The sequence below is a fragment of the Camelus dromedarius genome, chromosome 2 (genome assembly GCF_036321535.1).
Source record: "Camelus dromedarius isolate mCamDro1 chromosome 2, mCamDro1.pat, whole genome shotgun sequence".
NCBI classification, from domain to species: Eukaryota; Metazoa; Chordata; class Mammalia; order Artiodactyla; family Camelidae; genus Camelus; species Camelus dromedarius.
In genome coordinates this window covers 106,663,745-106,682,878 of record NC_087437.1, presented here as the reverse complement: position 1 = coordinate 106,682,878, position 19,134 = coordinate 106,663,745, and the positions used below count along the sequence as shown (strand labels likewise).

General features: G+C 40.7%; 1 long non-coding RNA gene across 3 annotated transcripts in view; it reads right to left on the bottom strand.

Moving 5' to 3' along the window:
• Window positions 1-19,134, bottom strand: part of LOC105086806 (uncharacterized) — a 99,150-nt gene that overhangs the window by 47,723 nt on the left and 32,293 nt on the right. For 2 of the 3 annotated variants that reach the window (XR_836956.3, XR_010384875.1), the window contains exon 5: window positions 2,420-2,602. The exons of the other annotated variant lie outside the window; for it this stretch is intronic. This is a non-coding gene — a long non-coding RNA (uncharacterized LOC105086806). The remainder of the gene's footprint in view (window positions 1-2,419; window positions 2,603-19,134) is intronic. 3 annotated transcript variants of the gene reach the window in all.

The window sequence follows — 19,134 nt, the reverse complement described above, 5'->3', positions numbered from 1 at the left end:
GGGCATGCAGAGGCAGGTTGGGGTGTTTATTTTCCCAGATCCCTCCCTGCCCAGTAGTGACTATATTCCTCTATCAAAATCCAGCATGCCTGTCCTAAAGTCCCAAGTTCACTCTGGGTTGCTGTTCCCTTATTTACTTCCTCAGGCCCAGGGGTGGCAGGACTGCCTTTCTTTCTCTCCCTAGAGAGCGTCCCATCTTTGTATTATCGTAACCCTTTGTAACTCATTTATCCATTAAGATTTTCAAGCAGGAGAATGACTGAATGAGTTCAGAGTGGGGAGGTATAAAGTCAGGAAGACCTTGGAAGCAGGGGTCCTAATTAGAAGCTTGGCCTCCTGAATTCATGCTAGAACATGAATGAAGGCAATGGTGGCTCAGGATGGAAAAGAAATAACTGACCACCAAGATATTCTTGGAAGTTGAATTGCTAGGCTCAACTGAACATTGTGGAGGGAGAGGGAAGATGAGTGAAGCTGAAGGTAACTTCTAGTCTATTTAAAAATATTTTTATTTAAAAAAACTAAAGCTATATTGGTAGGTGTGATATATTTTTAATTAAAGATAATTCAGCAAAAAAATCCTACTGTTTATTAAGTGACCTGCCTGTCCATTTGGCCGGAAATCAATAGTCACCTTCAAGAGGGTTTGCACTGCAAACTGTGCCACCTGATCCCAGGTGTCGTCAGGTGCAGTCCTCCCGTCATTGCCACGTATCCAACTGCCAGAGCCTCTCGTGGAGGACGTTCAACCACATAAAGCCACGTGGGACAGCAGAGAAGAGCACACAACTTTGGAGTCCCATCTTGTGCCATACTTTAAAGTCAATGTTTTTTCACAGTCTGGATGCTGAAATTATCTATCATTCAGTCTAAATATACTGGAACACGGATAAGTGCATGCCACATTCCAGTATTTATGAGAATGGCGATAAACCTGGTGTTATCATGCCAAATGCAATAAATCAGACAGAGAAAGACAAATACTGTATGATCTGATTTATACGTGGAATCTAAAAAAAGCCAAACTTACAGAAACAGAGATCAGATTTGTGGTTGGGGGTTGGGGTTGGGTGAAGCTGGTCAAAAAGTCCAAACTTCTCGCTTTAAGTTGAATTAGGTCTGAGGATGTAATGGACACAGTGATGCCTAGAGTTAATACCGTATTGTACATTTGAAAGTTGCAAGGAGAGTAAATCTTAAAAGTTCTTATCACAAGGAAAAACGCGGTAACTAGGTGAGGTGATGGATGTTAACTAAACTTGTTGTGGTGATCAGTTCACCATACATAAATATGTATCAAATCATTATGTTGTATATCTGAAATGTGTGCAATGTTGGATGTCAGTTATATCTCAATAAAACTGGGGAGGGAGAGTCCTGTTATTGTTGCTTTCTCTCTAGGGCTCTGCTGCTCTTGGGGGAGGTCATCAAGAGGATGTGACTGCCAGCTGACCCAAGAGCTGGATTTGGGCACTCTGAGTCTCCTCACCCCCTCTCCTGCCTTTGGAATACACATTCTGCCCACTGTTCCCATAGCTGGGACCATTTCAAGGATTTAGCCTTGAGAGAGTAATGTCTTATGGAGACTTTCTGCACTGTCGTGTGACTGAACCCCATTAAAACCTCTGTATAAACCTTTAAGATTCTGGTGGGCAGGTGCAGAGATCTACTTGTCTTGCTGGTCACCCAAGACGTGGCTTATATGTAAGCCGCTTTGCTTATTAAAATTGCCACCTGCCAATCTCAAGTGGTCCTGCCTCTTTCTGAATGGCCTTTCCTTGCCCTCTGGGTATGGGGGCCAATTCCAGATTTCACCCAGGAAGCTCCCAAGGGTGCAAACCAACAGCTGCCCACTTCACATTTCTATTAACCTTAAAAACACATAGTGCAAACAAAGGCTTCTTGAATTTCATCATCAGACTACTTCCACGTGGCTGAAATTCCTAGAGAAGTGTTTGTAAATATATACTTATAAATAGATATGGACCTGGGTGAAAATGAAATCTCAGAGGTCATAAAAAATATATCCTTTTTCTGGAATATTAATAATTAGGTATTACAACTATATAATAACTGCCTTCCATTTCCATCAAAAAAGGAAATTGAACCTTAACAAATATTCATACTCAAATGAAAACAGAGGCTCAAATGACCTTAATATTTCTTCCATTTATGAAATCAGAGAGAAAGAATTTTTTAGGTCTTTATGAGAAAACCTGTTTCTTGAAATAAAAGTGCACTAAGTCGGAGGAAGCAGCAACTCCTCTGGAGGTACTCTGGCACAACACAATGTGTAAAATGTGAAAAAAACAAAGAATAACATGTGCAAAAGTGTATGTAGAAGGATATTGATGACATTACTCATAATAGCTGAAAACCACATGCATTCACGTTCAACAATAGAAAACTGGTTTGGTACCTATTCTTGGGTGCCAAGGAGACGGTTCTTTTTTGTTCAGCCTCACGTAGCTGACCCTCATCCCAGCAGCACAGGTACGTCACCGGGTCACTAGGACAGTCTACTCTTTTCTCAAGGTGAACCTCTGTCTGGAGTGCTTGCTGTTCTTTCTTGTCTGCAGCCCTTGATCGCTGTAAAGGTTTCCTTAACGTTGAATTTTGAAAAGAAAGATCAGTATCTCTTCCAGAAGGCACTGGGGCTTTTTATGCAAATGATCCCCCACCATTGCCATCTAATTCTGCATACCAAGAGAAAGGGCAAACTTGAAAAGTGACGCAGCTTTTTAAATGTGGCTGAGTGAAAACATGTGTTTACATCTTCTGTTCTCTCTTAAAATACTGCTAAAATGATGTGTTGGGTTTTTTTTTTTTTTAATTCACCTGGAGAAGAAAAGGAGCTGAGGAGAGGAGACATCAGCAATCAAGCTGGATGCCAAAAAGTAGACAGTAAAGCTGTGCCTGGGACAGAAAAAAAACAGGTCATATGCACAGGTTAGGAATTAGAAGTGTAATAGAGGAGGACCAATCTGACTCTATATTGGATCTGTTCCTTTAGTTTTAACCACTGTGCCCTGTTTCCTAGTCCTGTTAGCTCTGCACTCACGTAAAGATAACAAGTTGCAGAATAGAGAATACTGTTTGTTTTGTTGGAGGTTTTGCAGGAGCACCATGAGCTGACCCATGTGGACAGCTGCAGGAACAAAGAATTCCTACAGCAAGAAGTTTGCAACAACCAACCACACCTCCTCCCCTGTTTTTGTTTTGCTTTGTTTTGTTTTGTTTTGTTTTGTTTTGTATAAAAGGAGCCTGTATTCTGACTGGAGCAGGATGGTTCTCCAAGACATTAGTCTGCCATCCTCTCGGTCTGCTGGCTTTCCGAATAAAGTTGCTATTCCTTGCCCCAAAACCTCATCTCCCAATTTATTGGCCGTCACGCAATGAGCAGCATGAGTTTGGACTCGGTGACAGAAGGGTATCTGCCTTCTTAACAGAAGTACTGGACACTAGAAGAAAACAAAGCAATGCCTTCAAAACCCTGAGGGAAAAATGAATTCCAACCGGGAATTCTACGTTGAGCTGTTGCGGAAAAATGTGTTACAGCTCAGTTGTGACAGCAACCTGGATCCGGGAGAGAGACCAAGCAGCACTTGGAGAGTTGGAGAACTCAGGTTTATTATGCCAGCGGGCCCAGAGGAGTTAACACTCCAAGCTCTGGACCCTGTCTGTAGGTTTACACAGGTCTTTATAGGCCGCCAGTTTTACACTTTGCAACATCATAGGCAAGTAAAGTATAACAGAAGTTGACCAACCAGGAACAAGCTTTGTAGAAATAGACCAATCAGGAGTGAGAGAAATAACCAATCAGGAGTGAGCTCCATGCAAATGAAGTACTACAAATGGACCAATCATAAGTTAGGGAAGTGGGCCAATCAGAAGTGAAAGTAATAACCAATCAGGAGTGAAGGAAATAACCAATCAGAAGTGAGCTCAGGGAACCAATAGAATTTTAGGGATAAGTAAGCCATTTCAGAGGCAAAAAATGAGATAGAGCCTCTGGGCCAGGGAACCGGATGGTGCCAGCAGAAGAGCAGTGGCCCTGCTTGGGGGCCCTGCCGGTTTTTTATGGGGCTTCCCACCTCAGAGCCACACTTTTACTAAAATATGAGAGTGAAATAAAGACTTTTCCAGATATGCAAAATTTCCCCAAAAAAGTTACTTCCTATTAAGCTTTACTCAGGAAGCTACCAGAGTTGGGGCTCCCCACGTAAGAGGGTTTACCAAGAACCAAAACAGGAACTTGGGGTCCATTTCAGAACCAGATACATGATTTGCAGGATGGGACCCAATATAAAATGAAAACTCTGGGCCCCTTGTTCAAGATTTATTAAGAATTTCAAGATGAGGACAGCAGAGCACTAAATCCAATGCAGGATCCTTCTAACTGCACAGGACGCAGAGCCCATGAAATCAGCCCTGGGTCCAGAGCAGGAGAGGAAAGAGAGAATTCCTAGGATGATGTTGAAAAGAGATCTCAGCACAACAGATGTGACGCTAGTCTAGCCAATTACCAGTCCACACTGGAGCCAGAAAATGGAGTGCTTCCAGAAGGGTACCTTCAAAGAAAAGAATGAAATACAGAGATGGTGCACTGTGTTGTAAGGGATTGAGAGGCCGTGTCCACTTCTTGGGGAAAGTACATGGAAGAATTAATGATGGATATGGTTAAAGCAACTTTCCAGACAAATCCATCACTGGCAAGTGTCAATATTTTATGACAAGCTGGCCACTAGAGTAAAGCTACTATGCTCTGGAGCTGTGAAGAAGCAAGAAACTCATCTTCAGGCATAACTACCCAGTCTTGGGAGACATAGGTGTGAATCAGAGCCCATCTTGGTAGAGCAGTGGGGCTTTTCGAAGAATCTGAGATGGAGAGAGACCTTCTGGCAAAATACAGAACAACATATACAAAGGCATGACAGAGAGCAAACAATTCTGAACAAGCCTGGATGAACCGAACTCTTGATTGATGAGGAGTAGGGAAATGGTCTAGATTTTCCCCTCACCATCCGCCACAAATTTCCATTCAAAGAGAGATGTGTTAGAAATACATGCGAGTGAATGGTTCCTGGTCGAGATCCTATTAGGACCTGTAACACAAGCACATTTTGTTTTGTGTTCATTGACTCCAGTATATCGATTTTCATTTATTTGCTGTAATTAAACTTGTGTAATTATTGCAAGGAAATTCAAAAACAGGCTCAGACCTTTCTGTTACACCAGCCCTCTGCACTGCTATGGTTTACTGGGATTCTTTTGTGGCTCGAAGATAGGACTTCAAGACTGAAGTGGAATGTTCCCCAATAGTAAGGAGAGTAAGGGGCACAATTCAGAGCAGAGTTACTTATCCTTAGAAAGTTTGTTCTTGTGGTATATGCCGATTTTTTTTGAAAGTTCTAACAGTAAAGACAATCTCAAAGGATAAACAAAGAAGCAACCTCAAACCCCACCACTAAGAGGTAAGCACGGTTCACTTTTACCAGTCATCCTGCTGGACGTCTCCCTAGGCACACAGATACCAAGAGAAGGTGAACACTAACTCTACTCTGTGATCCACTTTCTTCGTTCAACAGTATGTCATAGGTTTTTTATATGTCAAAATACTTATTTCCGTATCATCACTTTAATTGCTCCATAGTCTACCATCTTATCTATGCAATAATTTATTTTAAAAACTTCTATTGCTGAATGTATTTCCAATTTTTCTTTAATGTAAAAATAACTGCAATAACTTAAGTACACATCATACTTCTCTAAGTATTTCCTTCAGGTAAATTCCTGTAAGTGGGTTTGTTGTCTCCGAGAAAACTAAATTGCCATCTGTCCTCCAAAGTTGTTTTTGGTTTTGTTTGGTTTTGTTTCAGTTTTTTGGTTTTGTTTTTTTTTTTTTTTTTTTGCGGGGGGGATTGGGTTTATCTATTTAATTTTTTTTAAATGGAGGTACTGGGGATTGAACCCAGGACTGCATGCATGCTAAGCACGTGCTCTACCACTTGAGCTATACCCTCCTCCCAAAGTTTTTTCTAATCAATTTACACTTCCACTAGCAGTATAAGAATATACACGTGCCAATAAGTACATGAAAAGATACTCAGCATCATTAGCCATCAGGGAAATGCAAGTCAAAACCACAATGAGCTATTACTTCATACTTACTAGCACGGCTATAATCAAAAAGACAGATGATAACAAGTATTGCTAATAAGCTATGGAGAAATCGGAACCCTCATACACTACTGGTGGGAATGTAAATTGATGCAGCCACTTAGGAAAATTGTCTGGCAGTTTCTTAAAAAGAATTATCTTATGACTCAGCAATTGCATTCCTAAGTATATGCTCCAAAAAACTGAAATCAGGGACTCAGACAGATATTCGTACACCAATGTTCACTGCAGCATTAATTGCAATAGCCAAAAAGTAGAAACAATCCAATTCTTCATCAACAGATGAATGGATAAACAAAATGTGGTGTTGAGTATTATTCATCCATAAGTTCTGATACATGCTGCAACACGGATGAACCCTGAAAACATCATGCTAAGTAAACTAAGCCACACACAAAAGGATAAACATTGCATGAATCCACTTACATGTAATATCTAGAATAGGCAAATTGATAGAGACAGAAAGGAGATTAGAGGTGATTGGGGGCTGAGGAGAGGGGGAGATGGGGAGTTACTACTTAGTGGTTATATTTCTACTTGGAGTGATGAAGAGTCTTGGAAATAGATACCGGAGATTGTTGCACAACCTTGTGAGTGTAATTAATGCCACTGAATTATATGTTTAGAAGTGGTAATGGCAAATTTTGTGTTACATATGTTTTACCACAATAAAATAATAAAAAATACATAAGTTCTAAAATTTTTAACAAAGGAATTCAGTATGGATACTTGCTGCAATACGGATAAACCTTGAAAAGATTTTGCAAAATGAAATCAGCTGGTCACGAAAGGCAACATACTGTATGATTCCAACCTATTTCAAATGTCCAGAATTAGCAAATCTATAGAGATAGAAAGTAGATTAGAGGTTACCTAGTGCTGGAGGCTGGGGGTCAGGTGAGGTGACAAGAAGAGTGACTACTAATGGGTATACTGTTTTTATGGGAGAGGGGCTGCAGTGATGGTTGTACAACTCTGTGAATATACTAAAAACCATTGAAATATACATTAAAAATGGTGAATTACATGGTAAGTGAAATATACCTCATGAAAGCTGTTGAATTTTTTAATTGTGGATTTCTCTGTGATGGATATCTTGGATCATTTTTTTTCATATTTATTGGCCATTTGTGTTTATTCTGTTGTAATTGGCTTGTTCTTTGTTCTGGTATTTTTTTTAATGATGAAAAGTTCCATTCAGAGTCTACATTGACATGTATTTTTAAAGTACATTATGAATAAAAGGAAGAATAGACAAATGGGACCTAATTAAACTTACAAGCTTTTTGCACAGCAAAGGAAACCATAAGCAAAACAAAACGACAACCTATGGAATGGGAGAAAATATTTGCAAAAGATGAAAATGACAAGGGCTTGATTTCCAGAATTTATTAACAGCTCATACGACTTTATAAGAAAAAAAACAAACAACCCAATCCAAAAATGGTCAGACCTAAATAAGCAATACTCCAATGAAGATATATGAATGATCAATAGGTACATGAAAAAATGCTCAGTATCACTAATTATCAGAGAAATGCAAATCAAAACTACAGTGAGATATCACCTCACACCTCACACATCAAATGCAAATCAAAACTACAGAGGTATCACCTCTGAATGATGGTCAGAATGGCCATCATTCAGAAGTCCATAAATGACAAATGCTGGAGAGGCTGTGGAGAAAAGGGAACCCTCCTACACTGCTGGTGGGAATGCAGTTTGGTGCAGCCATTGTGGAAAACAGTATGGAGAGTCCTCAAAAGACTAGGAATAGACTTACCATATGACCCAGGAATCCCACTCCTGGGAATCCTAATTAAAAAAGACACCAGCACCCCAATGTTCATAGCAGCACTGTTTACAGTAGCTAAGTCATGGAAACAGCCTAAATGTCCACCGACAGATGACTGGATAAAGAAAATGTGGTATATTTACACAATGGAATACTATTTGGCCATAAAAATGACAACGTAATGCCATTTGCAGCAACATGGATGTCCCTGGAGAATGTCATTCTAGTGAAGTAAGCCAGAAAAATACCACATGGTATCACTCATATGTGGAATCTAAAAAAAAGAAGAATACAAAAGAACTTAAATATAAAATAGAAACAGACTCATAGGCATAGAATATGAACTTGTGGTTGCCAGCAGGGAGAGGGGTGGGAAGGGACAGAATGGGAGTTCAAAATTTGTAGACACTGACAGGTATATATAGAATATATAAACAAGTTTATACTGTACAGCACAGGGAAATATATACAAGATCTTGTAGCAGCTCATGGTGAAAAAGAATGTGAAAATGAATATATGTATATTCATGTATGACTGAAAAATTGTGCTGTACACCAGAAATTGACACAACATTGTAAACTGACTATAGTGCAATTTTTTAAAAAAGTACATTATGTTCTTGAAATTGGTGGAAATACTGCAGGTGGCATGCCTCAAGCCAGAAGAGAAGGCCAGTTCTGAAGATGATGACAGTCTAACAGGTTGAACTGATTTTATCTGTCACATAATGAACACAGCATGGAACGGCAGCACAAAGAGAATACGCCTTGAATTCTTCAGTACCATGGAAGATGCCTTACAAATATGACCTCGTGTAATGCATCACACCCACTGACAAAGGAGAGAGGTTCCCAAGGTTATACAGTCAGCTGTTGCAACTGGGATTTGAGCCTATTTCTCTCTGCCTTCAAAGCGCTAGTCCCATCTTAAATGCCCTCTGTAGAGTGCTGATCACATATGCATGACCAAGAATAGGAAGCAGTGATGGTGCCCTTTGTACTGTCTGAGTTCCAGACACCTAAGGCTGGAACAATGCTGAGTAGCCACTGGCAATATAAAGTTCGAGCTGTCAGAATATACATTTCCTTCACTGCTCCCAGGGAGACCGTGTGGAGAAATTTACCAATAAATTCTTCAAGGTCCTTTGAATGTCCCTGAGGGAATTATGAGACTCCCTGGGTCATAAGGATTGCAGTGGGACTATCTTTGCTCAGCCAAAGCTCTGATTCAGGAGGTAGCAGTAATAGGTCAGATGTCACAGAGACCAGGAAAAAAAGTCACACGAAGAACGACACACAGCCATCAAAAGAGAAAATGAATACCATACTTGGGAAATTAATTTGTAGATTAATTTCCATGGGGATTAGATTATACATCTGTACAATTAAAAGTAGTATCATACAAGGATCACATTTCTTATTTGAAAGGAACCTTAGAATTTATCTCCTCAAGGCTTTTATTTTACAGATGTCAAAGCTGAGACCTTGAGGTTTTAATTAACTATTTTACTTAGAAAAATCTAAATCTCAGTGAAGAGATGACAGCATGATTTCTGCAGACTCCAAACTCCTAGATTGATTGCCCTTCCTCCTCACTCTGAAAAACCTCCAAAGTCAGTTTTCAATGGCAAAACCGTACCCTGTGAATTTAATATTTTCTAGCTGTCCGTGATGCACTGGGAATTGTTCAGCTCTAACTCCCTTTAGCTATTCACTGGAAGAGAATATAATTCTTACCACTGCTCATGTTTTCAAGCTACATGTCCTCAGGTAGCTAAAAAGTTCCAGTCTGTGAAACACAAAATGAAATGCCAGGATGCTATTTTTGATTGACATCGAAAGCAAGGAAGCAGATTAATATCCACTGGCAAAAATTGTATGCTGATAGAGAGAAATTGCTAGCGATAAGCTATAAATGTTAGCCCACTGCACTGACGAAGAATCCACTCTCCGTGTTGACTAAGATGACAGTGCTTTCCTTTGGTTTCCACTTTCTACGATTCTAAAATTAGACATTTAATTTTATTTTTAATTTAATTATAAATGTAATTGTATCATAAGTGCGATTCAGCAAAGAAGAGAGAAAAGAACCACAAATGGAGGTCAGGAAACACCTGCTTTTTTATCACCTTCCATTTCATGTACATTTTCCTTGGAATTTAATTGTCTTCATATAACTTAATTTTTTAAAATACTTTTACAAATAGATATGCTCAGAAAATGTATATGAATTAATTTTTCAAGCAATATTACAAGGGGCAAAACCTAGTTTAATAGCTATAAATGTACTTTTTAATCCTTATGTATAATCTAGGACAATAGAACAGCTTGCTCTAAAAGAGACAAAGTGCTCATTTAACTTTTAAAAAATATATTTCACATTTATTCTGGTATCAGGCAATCCTGTGCCACAGTAGCAGGCAATTCAAGATAAGCCCAGTTAAAATGTAAGAAAAGTACTTTAAATGTCAAAGCCTGTGGCACATTTACATAGCAATATAGAATTTTGCTTCACTCCTTGGTTAATGAACATAATGGCCAGGCTTAAAAATAAATATTTAATATGTTTGTATATCTAACATATTTTATAATATATAATATTAGATAATACATATACTTGTATTTAATATATATTAAATTAAATAACTATTTGAGGATATAATGCAATTGGGATCAATTAGAAAGTCAAAATATAATTGTGTATATATAGATATATATTGAACTAAATATACACTCAGATACGTATCAATATAAGATATATACAGCAGATAAAAAGCCTGACATCTTTTTTCCCATTCAATGAACTGATTGGTCATTTTCACAATCATGTAGATAAAAATACGAACAAGAATATGCACTTACATAGCCAAGAAACAACCTATAGCATTGTCTTTTTATCTGCTTTTATTGGTCTTCATTTTCTAAGGGATTAGATTACTTCTAGACTTCAGTGTTTTTATGTTAGTTTGTTATTTTCCAAGTTGATTTTGTTTTGCTCTTTGAACATTCCATTGTTTCATGCCATTGTTTGCTGACATAGTGAAATGTGACTCACAGCACAAAACCCAGCCGACGGGAGGACATAGTATCTGGAAACTGGGGATGCAGGCAGTAAAGGATGTCAGGATCCACTAAAAATAGAAGGTTTTATACTTTCAGTTTAGTCATCTTTGTTTGGGATAAAAATCTCTTACTTCAGCTCAGCATGAAGTTTGTTTTTTTGTTTTTTGTTTGTTTGTTTTTTTTTTTTTAAGCATAGTAGAGGGAACAATTCAATGTGAAAGTTATTTTTTTAAAGGTGTTTTTTTAGCCCATCAAATTTCAGTGAACATGGTTAATAACCACTTCAAATTGCTGTGCCAGGAGAAACTGCTCTTACCTAATTGCCTGCCAAGGATCATAAAGCACCTCTGTGTCACTGGCAATTCATCGGTCTACTGATATCATAACTCACATTGATTAGTTTCTGGCTCTCATTTTTCACATTCACTGATGCTCACTTCCTTTGATTTTTTTTTTTTTTATGTCCAGTAGTCCCCAAATTAAGGGCTATGCCTTGGCTCTACAATTTTTAGTAGTTTCTGTACAAGTTCTCCTAAGTGGATGTTCTTTTCTTCCACATCACACACATACACATGTGCACGCGTGCATGTACACATAGACACAGAGACCTTAAATGGCCAAATATATTCTCCTCTGAGTGCAATTGTTTCATTCGATGTAAAGCATTTCATTTTCATATTGATCTACAGCGCCTTTTAAAGCCACTCCAAAGCCTCATTATGTGACATGCTGGTGATCAAACCACTTTATCTGAGAATGCCAGAATCTTTACCAGATCACAGCTAATGAGTTGGCTTCCAGCATGGTGTCATAAGGCTCAGTTCCCAGAACCAAATCGTATCTGTCAGTTCTTTTCACAGGCACACACGTCTTCTCTGTTGGTATAGCATGTCGTGCAGTGGCCAGCACTGAGCAGCGGGAAGCAGCTCATATGAGGACGCCTCCATCATCCTCTCCTGGATAACTCTGCACGATGTGAAGAAAGAATGTTCACACCTGCCAATCCTGCTGAATCTCATTGTTTTTCGTGCTGCAAACCAATTAGTTTTACATTCTCTCGAGGAAGGCAAGAGCGTGAAAAGCTGTCTTTTGGCCACAACATGATGGCTCTCTACTCCCTCAAAGGAGGGTAGAATTCATGTTGGCCAGCAGAATGGAGAAGGGTTTGAGACATGATGGGAAATCGTTCCTGTAGGGACAAACATCTCCTTGGAGGTGTCAATTCGCTGTGAGCTCAGTAAACGTGGTGACCCAGCTCCAGGGGGGTCAAACTCCTCATTCCTCTCACCACCACCTCCTGGGACATGAAATGACCCAAGCAAAGGGTGGATACTTGATCACTGGGGGCAGTGTAACCTGGCTGGCCAGGTTAAATGCCACAAAGAAATGAGTTACATAGAAATCCGTCCACTTCAGGTATAGGGCTGCCACATCTAATGCAGCTGACAATTCTGTTTGAAAAATACACATTCAGATCATTTTCCAGAAAGTGGCTAAGACATTACACTACACCTTTATTGCATTTGCCTTTGAAAAAAATTAATACAATATTTTGTCAAACTGTACAGCTTACAATGATAAGCTATTGAATTTACTGCCTCATCAGCCTCACAGATTTTAAACTCAGGAGAGTCATCCAAATGACTAAACAGTAATCAAGGAACTGTGTATAAAATCATTTTCTACACCAAAGATCACCTCGCCGACATCCTCAGGCCAACCAGGTCCTCCCTGGGTTTTTAAGCCAGGATTGCTACTACTTATGCCACAATTTTTTCTGATGATGGTATGAAGTTTTAAATTTTTCTAGTTGTTGCTTCATTAAGGAGCATATGCCTGAAAAATTCAAAAGAAATGTTATCACTGTCAAGTCAGCACTCAGCATTCATGTAAATGATGTGATATTTTGATTCATAATAAGAAATATATTTTTTGGTCTTGGTCCCTGTTTCTGGCACAGAGCTCCTAAAACTCTTCAGCATTTCCTAAAGGTGTTTTGTTATATTAATGAGGTGACTTGTGCAAAGCACTTGAGGATGGAGGCTGGTTGCCAAGGGAACCAACCATGTGATTGGAGCATTGGAACTTTCAGGCTCAGCCCCCAGATCTCCAGGGAGTAGAGAGGGGCTGGAGACTGAGTTCAGTCACCAATGGTCAATGAAAATGAACCTCCATATAAACCCCAAAGGGCAGGGTTAGGAGAGCTTCTGGGTTGGTGAACATGTGGAGATTCGGGTAGAGTGGAAGTCAGAGAAGGCATGGAAGCTTCTTACCCTTTCCCTTTTCCTTGCCCTCTGCATCTCTTCCATCTGCCTCTTCCTGAGTTATATCCTTTTATAATAAACAGGTATTCTACTAAGTAAAATGTGTCCCTGAGTTCTGTGAGCTGCTCTAGTAACTTAATCAAACCCAAGGAGGAGGTCACTGGAACCTCCAATGTATAGCTGATCAGTCCAAAGCATGGGTGATAAACTGGACTTGAAACTGGCATCTGAAGCTGGAACGAGCGGCAGTCTTGCAGGACTGAACCTTAATCCGTGAAACCTGACGCTATCTCCACGGAGACAGCATCAAAATTGAGTTGAATTGCAGGACACTCAGCTGCTGTTGGAGACTTGCTCGGTGGTGTGGGGAAACCCACACACACGTATGCCACGGAACATGGAATCAGAGATTCCTAAAAGTTGTGAGTTCTATGTGCAGGTGAATCGTGGAGGATGGATAGAAGGATAGTGGGAGGGCTAAGGGGAAAAGAAAGGATAAATGGGCATAAAAACAATCTGTGATGAAGGGCCAATCCTTCTTCCAATTTGTATTTAAAAACAAAATAAAATAAAAATAAACTCTTCAGCGTCCAAGACACACACAGCATACGCCCAGGGATTCCACACTTGGCTGTCGCCGCTATGTCAAGCTGCTATCGAGTTCTCTCCACGTTTACTCCGAATTTCTCACTTAGGACGTAAGAAGCAATTCACAGGCTGCCTGCTTCACCTCACGCTGGTCTGCTGACACGATGGGTCTGGTAGAATTTTAGAACCTGCGTTTTCAGTCTTTTCTCCAGCTGTGCCCCCAGGGAGCAGCCCCTTCGCTCTGGGTTGCTGCATGTCAGCCCCGCGGCTGCTCTGGCCTCTGGAGAGTCCCTGAACGCTGATTCTCAGGAGAGAAAAGCCTTTCCCAATCTTTACCAACCTCTGTCCCTCATCTAGAGATCTCTGTGGTCCTGGGGTCTGGGGTGGCGTTCTTACCTCCTGGCTAGCACTGCTTTCTAACATACGTGCTTTCTCTGTTAACCACTGGTTCAACTGCTTGGAAAAGCGTCTTTCTCTGTGCTTTTGGACCTGATGAAATGTCCTTTTTATGAGGGCTAGGATGATGGGCCCCACGATCTTGTTCTTCCCTCTTCCCTCATCCTTTGGATGGATTGCAGTGCTTGTTCCCGAGCCACTTTGATCCTCCTGCTCATCTTGGGTTTGCAGTCTGAGAGATGCCACCTATCCACAGCTCATCCGAAGAGCTCAGGTGATTGACATCCCCCTGACATATTAATGCTGTCCTTTATCCATCCAAATCTCATTCTGCTTCTAACTGCAGGATGCTAACTCTTGCCACTCTCCAACTTGGCGCAAAAATTTGACATCCAAAACCCTCCGCACGCATTCAGGAATGCTGTCATACGTAAAGACAGGAGAGCAACTTTTTCACATCCCTTCAGGAAGGAGGATGGAAGATTTGTGGACTTTCAGTGGGATTGTTCCTGACTCTTGATGACTGGCTAGACAGAAACAGGGCAGATTTATTTTCTGACCGGCCCTTGGATATGCATGCTCAATCGTCTGCAACCCAGCTAATTAGAAAGGTCAGTGAGCAAAGCAGAGAAAGAGACCTGAGCCAAACTGCAAATGTACATGTTACTGATGACTGTGCCGCACGGAAGCAGGGAGAAGACTTAAGAAGAGTGCTCGCGCCCAGTAAAGAACCTTGGTGAGAAATTTTGGAAGGCAAAGGAGTGAATGCTACTGCTGGACAGGTCACTGTCAGCAGGCTCTGTGCAAAATTAATAATACGGTGTGGCTGGGGCCGTGTTCCCTTGTTCCTGCAGAAGGGAATGGCTGCACGATGAATAAAGGAAAAGCATAAGAATAAGAAAGAAAAGATGAAGTATGAACTACGCCTTAATAACAGACCATCACTGAGCACACAGAAGCTACAAAATGCCACCTAACTCCTTCCTGTAGTGCAAGGAAAGGCACCTTATTTCTTGAGCATTTGGTAGGTTCCAGATACTGCAGTAAGGTAATTTTCTATACTATACAAGTGATAGACTACTGTCCTCTTTTTATAGTTGAGAAAGTGGAGACTCAGAGAAGTTAAATATGATGTCTCATTTTACACAACCAACAAATGGAAAAGCTGGGGCCAATGTCTGTTTGAATCCAATGCCCATTCTCTGTGTACCAACTGCCACCCCGAAGAAGACAGGTACAAAGTCTTTGACATCAGATCACTAGATATACTGTTGCTACTTCAATTCTACTCTTCAATCAAAGTTAAATTATACTATGAATTAACAGCAATTGGATTAAAGCTCTAGGAGAGTGCCTAGTCCATGTTTGTTAAATAACACAATGTACAAATATGCGAAACTTGAACTTATGTAACTGCACAGGCACAAATCCATTTGTCCTACTATGTTATCCAAACATAGCTCTGTGAGATTTTACTCTATGAGATTACATTCCAACGCAAGAACTGCAAGTACGCCCAGGGCCTCAGCACATTTACTTAGCTGAGAGAACCTGATGAAAGAATGAAACTTCTCGAGAATATATCAGGATTTGAGAACAACAGGAAATGATGCTACCCACAGAGACTGGAATGTTTTATGAAGCTCTTTGCTGGCGATGTGACAGTTGTTTTATCTATAATAGAAGCTTTGCCAAAAATATCCCAGCCCATTTGAGCTGCGGGCTCAAAGTACCGCGTTCATTCTCAAGTGGTGGGTTTGCTATATCCCCAGGGATAAATATCTGTCCTGGGTATGAATAAGAGGTTTCTAGCATGTGAACAGGCAAATTCTTAGACCTCCCCTCATAGAACCTTTGTTCCAGTCGGTCTGAGGTGGGGTCCAGAAATCTGTACTTTAGCATCCATCAATTTCCAACACAGGTGGTCTAATGCTTACTGATTAAGAATCAGTGGACTAGAGGATCCTCTACTTCAGTTTGGAATGAATCCCTCAGGTTCATGCTTGTACTCACAATATGGCCATCACAGGCTTTCCAGCTGGGTCTACAGTGGTTGAGGTTTTCCTGGGTTCTCAAATTGCTAGAGCATTGCTTAAATTGAATCAAGTCTACTTATGATAAATCCCAAGGACATACCTACATGAGACCAGCCTTTACAACGGGAGTGCTGAAGTTCTGTTCTGATGAGAATTTGCTTCCTTTGGTGTGCTCTGGGCTGCTCTCAAAACAAAGCTGTGAACTGGAAGAATCTGGTTTGTATCCTACCTGCTAAGCCTTTATCACTTCCAGCTTCAGTGTCCAAACCACATGTGGGAAGCTAAAGCTTCCTGGCTCCTGAGGATCAACTGAGGTACCCAGTTGAAGCAGCCTAACCCTCCTTCCCCTGCTCTGGATTTCTCTCCATTTCCTCCATCAAAATGTGCCTCATCCATTTGCCACCTGGTCCGAATCTTAGCTAGACCCAGCACAGTGATAAGACTTTGATATGATATCTTAGAATGAACTAACAGACTATTTTATTTGGAAGCCAAACTAGGGCTAAGAGAGGTAGATTTTGTCTTGGGTCTCACATATTGCAAAATAACGTTCATGAATAAAGTCAGAATGATGATGTCAGGTGGTGTGGACATGCAAAGTATGGTCCTTCCTCCACTTTTCTGTTAGAGAGACTAAAAACATATTTATCAGTCATCCACTGCCTCTGTTGACAATTCAACAAGATCATAGAAAGACTTAGCCAACAGATAGGATTTAGAACTCAACATGGCAAAACCTGGACCCTAAATATGTTTTAATTTTTGGAAGGAAAAAACCAGGATAATATGCTAGAATACAAAATACAATCAAAATCAAAGATAAGGATCGTATACCAAAAATATCATTTGGTTAAACATGAGGTTCCATGGCACTTTTCCAACCTGAGACCAACAACTGGAACATCGGAACAGACACAACAGCCAAGCAAAATTCTCAGGGGAAAGCAAAGAAAACCAGTTCTCCCATTAAAGCTCTAAAAAGGCAGCAGAGACTTACTATTTTTAGAATATCTTTGATGGCCTCAGTATCTGACATGATCAACACTTAAATATATCATGAAATAGTAGCAGCTTAGGATAAGATAAAGAGGAGGAGGGGAAGATCCCATAATTTATTGATACTTTTGTATCCTTAGAATCACTCAGACTTAAGCTCTATCCTTGGAATCAGACATCTAGAAGCCTTTGGCTTCTTAGTAATAAATCATTCAGCCATAACCTTCAAACTTCATGGTTATAATTAACACGTAAGGCTTAATGGATGCTAATGAGTTACTTTTTTAAGGTAGCATGCTATTTTGACAGAGGCTTTTTATACACAAGGCCTTACAAATTCCAAGGAATAACTCTTAGAGTTAGAAACTGAATGCATTCTAATAAGATAGGAAGAAAGATACCAAGAAGGAGGTTAAGTGGTCGAAAGCAGCTCCCAGTGTCTCCACAAAGACCATGCACTGTGTAATGCTTTCCATTCATTGTAAATCAAACGCGTTAAAAAAAAAAATAAAACTTTAAAGCATACTGCTAAGTGAAAGAAGCCAGCCTGAAAAGGCTACATACCGTCTGCTTCCAGCTATATGACATTTTGGAAAAGGCAGAACTATAGAGACAGTAAAATGACCAGTGGCTGCCTGAGGCTTGGGGAGAGGGACAGAGTGATAAATAGGTGAAGCCCAGGGGATTTTAGGATGCTATAATTTTTCTGTTTGAAACTGATTTGTGGATACATGACATCACGCATTTGTCAAAACCCAGAACACATACAATGCAAAGAGTGAGCCCTACTGGAAATGCAAGACTGTAGTTGCCAATAATGTATCAGTATTGGTTCACAGATTGTAGCAAAGGAAACACATACATGCAAGATACTAATAATGGGACAATAATGGAGAAAATGGGAAGGCGGGTGGGTATATGGAACTGCTAAGTACTATCTATTCAATCACTCTGTAAATCTAAAACTGTAGTTTTTTGAACGTGTAAGAAAATGAAACGTACTCAAAAAATGATGATGGGGGTGGAGCACCACGGCAGTCACCACACTCACATTTACTCAGTGCCCACTGTGTGGGAGCACCCAGCTAAGACCCCCAACATCACCTCATTTACCCCCAACAACATAGCTCGACGGCAGCTCATAAGAGCATCACACTCACTTGAGGGTTAGGGAACCGAGAGTAAGTGCAGGTAAGTCCTTGCCCCAAAGAACACAGCCAGCCCTTGTCACTCAGTTTCAAACCTCGGGTCCAGGCTGCCCCTAAACCCACACATCTCCCCTCTGTGGGAACCCGCTTTGATTTGCTGACTTGTAGTCGCTTTGGCCTGTGCACCAACAAGTGGGTTACTACAAAGTTCCACGAGTGACTACGGGCCAAAATGATCAGGATATTGTAACACAGGGTCAGATGGAAAGCTTCTCACCGTGAGGCAGTGCCTACTGATAAGCCAGGGACACCCACAGAATGAAACAAACACGGCCCTCCAGGAGCGTGGGATGGCGGGAAAGCAGGTCTGGTGGGCACCAGCATTGATGGCTTCGGGACGAAGTCAAGTTTCAAGACGGAACCATTCCCGCCCCGGGTGCCATATCAGCAAACTGAAACTCAGAGAACTTCTGTGCCCCTGTAAATGCTTTACTGTTCCAGAAACACGGACCATCCAGTCATTCTATCCTCAAATGCCAAGCCAACTCCAGGCCTTCTCGCCCCAAACTGGGCTGACTATGTGGCCCCAGCCAGCCAGGTGTTTTCTCTCTGTCCCTTTCCTGTTCTTTGCTCCTTGTCCTCTACAAGCTTCCTGCCTTCTGCTCCGT